The sequence below is a fragment of the Acyrthosiphon pisum genome, chromosome A1, assembly GCF_005508785.2.
Source record: "Acyrthosiphon pisum isolate AL4f chromosome A1, pea_aphid_22Mar2018_4r6ur, whole genome shotgun sequence".
NCBI classification, from domain to species: domain Eukaryota; kingdom Metazoa; phylum Arthropoda; class Insecta; order Hemiptera; family Aphididae; genus Acyrthosiphon; species Acyrthosiphon pisum.
Genome location: NC_042494.1, coordinates 26,891,865 through 26,897,470, shown reverse-complemented (window position 1 = coordinate 26,897,470; position 5,606 = coordinate 26,891,865).

Below are 5,606 nucleotides of genomic sequence, written 5' to 3'. Positions count from 1 at the left end.
TAAGTTAATGACACGTGTTGTTTTCTTCAAATTATTCTCTCTATATATAAACGGCACAATGGTTTCAAATTGAATGTCACTTCATCTCTACAATATAATATTATTTAGGAATACAAGCAAAACCAAAGTGAAATATGAAACAGTGTAGTGAATTGGAATGGCTATATTTACAATAAGCTTATATATTATATATTATAATATGGTATTTTATAATACGAATTTGGATATTCATAAAAGATTAGAGGTTGTAATTTATAATTTATTTATCTTGAATATAGAGAAAAAAATTAATGATACTTACCATGGATTATAATATGAAATTATGTTGGTTTATCCGAAAAAAGTTAAGAGAAACGTGTAGTTACATATTATTGATCATATCCAATATATTTTAGTTAGGTACATTACCTATATTATACATAAATGTAAAAGTTACTCACGGTGTAAAATATCCGATCTTATGGTTATTAACTACGCATATTTACGGAGAAATAAAAATAATGACATTTCGTCGAAGTTTTATAATGATATTTCCTATATAAATTTACATATTTTTGATGGCATAAATAACAAGCGCCAACGCGTGTATAAACTATTAAACACGTATTGATCGAGGATCGCAATCTATCCTTACCAAATTGAGCTGTCAAATGCAGAATCTTGGAATAGTGTATATAGTTATTATAAATAAAACTGACACATATATTTACGTAAAAGTTCACTTGCTATAGTTGCTATAGATACTATTGGCATCGTTTGCAGGTTAATTTTCATCGTTCTAACTATAGAGGTATACGTCGTAGGTATATATGTATATAAGATGTAACTATATACATAATTTTGAAGTATATTAATCACGTACGTATACGCGACCAATTAGTCAGAATACTAAATTCTGACGTGTATGGAAGGAAGGAAACAGTTCTTTAGGATTCTCGAGCAAACGCTAAAACAAAAGCAATATTATATTATATTATTTATAACTTGTAACCAAGTGCGAAAATAAGTAGGACAGCACAAAATTGTTTTTGCATCTGAGTAAAATAATTAAGCTAGGTCCATTTTCTCGCAGTATACGAAGCAAATACATAAATATAACATTTTAAGTTTAAGCACAATTTCTTTGCAGTTGCCAGTCCACGCAGTAATATAAATAGTATAATATAATATAGTATTGTAGACCGTCGTAATTCGTAAGTAGTATACGTATAAAAATCGAGAAATATAGATATGGACTTTCAAGGTTGCATCCTTAAAAATTTTTCTGAAAATTTTGACGTATCAAAATCAAAATTCAAACAAGTAGTTTTTAAGTTATTTAAGGACAATAGGTCCATACTAATGGGTTTAGAAGATTTAGGGACTACATGGTGATTTAAAAAAGTTGGAGATAAATATTAGTTTATCAACATAAATAATTTGTAAAAAATGGCCAAAGAATAATAAATACTAAATCCAATATTACATCTGTTTTATACTTTTGTAAAACATCTTTTAGAGACTATTATTCTTAGAATAAACATTTTAACAACCGAGAAACTACTCGTCTGAATTTTGAATTGGGGACATAAACTTCTTCAAATAATATTATAACCATTGAATAATTTACAGTAAAAAATGAGGGGAGGTTCTCATTTGAAAGACAAGAAGTTTGTATCGCCACAGGATACTCCTTAAGTAGTACAAAAAATTTCAAGAATTTGTAAATATTATTATACAATATTATTCTTTAAAATAAAATATCCAAAAAATCAAATTTTAAATAACTGCATTATTAGAGAAAAAAGGGGTGAGCATGGTTGGTGAATCACCCTGTATATAATTTACAAAACAGACATGGTACACACGCGTACATAATATAAAATATTATAACCGTTACGTGGCAAAGTGTATATTATTTAAGCTATGAAATACGCACGGCATTAGTATATTATATATTATAAAAGACGGTGTAATGATAGATAAGTACGCCAGTGGGGAAACCAGAATTTCTTCAACGAGGAGAGTTCTATACCTACTTAATTTGATATTTGAAATGTACGAAACGTTCTTCGTGAGTTGTGTTATTATAATATATAACACATTAACACGAAACTATTAAAAAAATGATTTTGATTGGTAATATAAATTATGTTATTCATATTATATTCCATAGCTGATTAAATCAATATACTTAATAAAATCCTTTTATACGCCAAAAAAGGGAAGGGAGATTTGACTTAATATATATATAAATAATAAATATACTAATAATGGTTGTATTTAAGGAGGAGTACAGGTGGCTGTTTCCCCGTGTGGCTAATTTAGAGTGGGTGACTATTATTTTTAAAATTGTCATTGATTTCATCCAACCGTCACTTCATTGTCCTTATTACCGACAATTAATATAATATTTTTATACATTGTAATAATTTGTTATACATAATTCATATTGTTATCATAGTACTATAATTATAATACTACCGTCATAGTCAATATCGAAAGTGATCACAGCGACAATAATTATGCTAGATACCTAATGTAGATATAATTAAAGAATTTCCTGAGTCACAAAAATACAGGAAGAACATTTTTTTAACTATCATTATTTTTTAAAACTAATAGGTACCTTTTTTTTCTCCTAAAGGGAAAATTTCTAAATACGACCCCGCGACGCGGTCGTCTTTGCACAGCCGCACAGGAACATAATTCCTATATAATATAGCTATTGTTATACTTCTATAATACATACAACGCACATTAAAATTATAAAATATTATTATATGTAGAATCACACAGGCCACAATATTATATATTCAATGAAAAATATAATATAGAAGGAGAAATTATAAAACGGAGCCGGCTGAGCAGCAGCCGTATATACCAGGTGATTAATTTAACGTAAGACATTCATTATTATAAAAACGTTTAATGTTTTTGAAAATATTTTTTTTTATTATTATAAGTCGCTAAACCACAACATTTTTCATTTTTTATTTAATGATAATATACATTGTTCATTTTATATTTCGAAGAAAAATATTATTTATAGTACTTCGATACAGGGGTTTTATTGGAGTATATACCCTAAAAATGTTGGTCCACTACTCCACCCATTAAAATTTCAACACATAACTTTAACTAATAAGTAATAACCTGCTTGTTTGAAATTTGATATTTATAGATCAAAATACTCTGAATAAAATTCTGCTACGGAATATAAAATTTAAAATATGCCTATATTGTCATTCAAATAGTAGATTAAAACATGATAACAATGAAAAAAAAATAGTAATAAATATAACTTTTTTTTAAAAATATTGTTTTTTAACGACTTGAAATTATGTAAAAGAAATATTTTAAATTACGTTATTGTTTTCTGAACAACGAGTGTCTTACTTAAAATGGATCATCTCGTATATAAACGTACGTGCGAGTCTGGTAAGGTGGGACAGCTAACCTACCTCATCTTAACGAAACGGTTTCTACGACTTTTTGTATTTTATTTATAAGCACACTGTACGCCACTGGGTCGTGGACCTCAAAAGAGCACTTACACACAGACGCATATTATATACACAGAGAAAAAGTGCGCGCGACCTAGCCGGGGCAAAGGGACAAGGAAATCGACCTTGTCCCAGGTTAAGGACACCGCCGCCGCGGCATTGTTCGATTTCCCCCTTGCACGACGCGTACGTTAAGTACCACGTGTGTTGCACAAAACATGGCGTATGGTACGTATGTTAAAAAAATACGATCGTCGACTGGCGGGAAGTGCAGTACCGGTAATGAGGATTTAGCGCGACCCCTCATTGCACTATAATTATAGGTATATATATATGTGCATAATACCATGCACACGGCGGAGCAGTCATTTTTTTGCCCTTCGTTATTTTGGTTTAGTTTATGGGCCGACTCGACTCTACTATCGCCCGGCGACGAATCGTTGTACTTGTTGTACACGCGACGTTTGACAGCGAAACGAGTGCACCGCATGCGGCAAAACGGTCGCTTGGCACTTACATAATAATAATATATTATACTATTATAATAACGAATGATCTTCGTATAGATGCAGTGCAAACTTCGTAGAGTGTACAATATTGTATATTACTGTATTATGTAATAATATATTGGTCTTATAGTACCTCTTCGTATCGGCCTACAACGTGTAAGCTACTGTATGCTATACGCGTAGATCAACATTTGCTCACGTACATATAATTTTAGCAAAATCTTATAATAATAACATATCAATTAACAGTACCCGACGTAATACCTGCGTATGTTTGGGCTTTGGGTGTATATAAGTATATAGTATTTAATAGTACTAATATAAACGACTGTGTTATTAAATGACACAAGGTTGATATAGGAAGAGGCATCTTTAACTAAAAATTAAACAAATATAAATCATTATCAATATAGTTAAGATAGCTGACTATCGAATACAAGCATATATAATCCGTTAATCAAAACGATTTTTTCTTGTGACAAGAGCTCATAATATGATATTTCTACATTTAAGTTCAGAAAATAAAAGTTAGCTACTATACAATTATTATTCGTTTTTTGGGCATGGCATTGACAAGTATTTTTATATAAGCATTATACATATATGTATATATATATATATATAGTGTAAGGGGAAACTGTGCTCGTGCACCACATGCATGATGCATCTGAATAAATTAGGGGCTGATAGTATATTTAATGATTAGTAACCAACATATAACTTTGTGAAATTATGTAGATTTTATGGTTTAGGTATCATATATCAATAAATTAATTAATTATATATATAGAAACTGAAATAAAAACATATTTATGGATTGATAATTTGATCCTTGTCGTGAAAAGGTAAATATGTTTGGAGAAAAATCGAATAGATGGACCTGCTACGATTGTACAGAAAATATCATAGGGGTTGACCGAGGAGGCTTGGTGATCATAACGAGACGTCCAAACAATTCTACCGATATAGTTTATGTAATTAAAAATTAAGATAAAATTGGAACTATTATTCATACTGCAGAGATAAATGAATAGCGCATAAAACATTAAATTTGCGAAATGGTTATATCCATCAAACTGTTAATCATAAAAACAAATTTATTGATCCTTTGGTAGATTTGTAGATTCCTAGAGCTCAAACATAATACATTGGAAAAATTGCGTTATATGATGTTATGGTATATAATACAGAAAAATTACAAAAAAAAGAATGGTGGCGTTCAATTGATGACAAAAATATTTTTGAAGATTTTATAGAAGATATGAAAATAGTATTTTTTGTGTCTGGTGCGTTTATACCTTTTTTATTTTTTACGGAAAATCAATAGTAACTGCGGTAGATCACACGTTAGACCGGAGCCTAGGTTTTTTCTGGGCGGGAATATCGAGATATCTATATAGTGCCTACATCGTGTATGGTGGGTGGGTAAATAATTTAGTAAATATATATACAAAGTTTGCGAGAACTGCTTTTGGCTGTTCTTTGAAGTAAAAAAAAAACACGGAACCGACCTTAAATTTGCCGCAACCGCGAGGTGACTATATTAGTATACCAGTGTATACTTACGTGTGTAGCGGCACGGTGTTATAATAAACATGAAATGTAAATAATA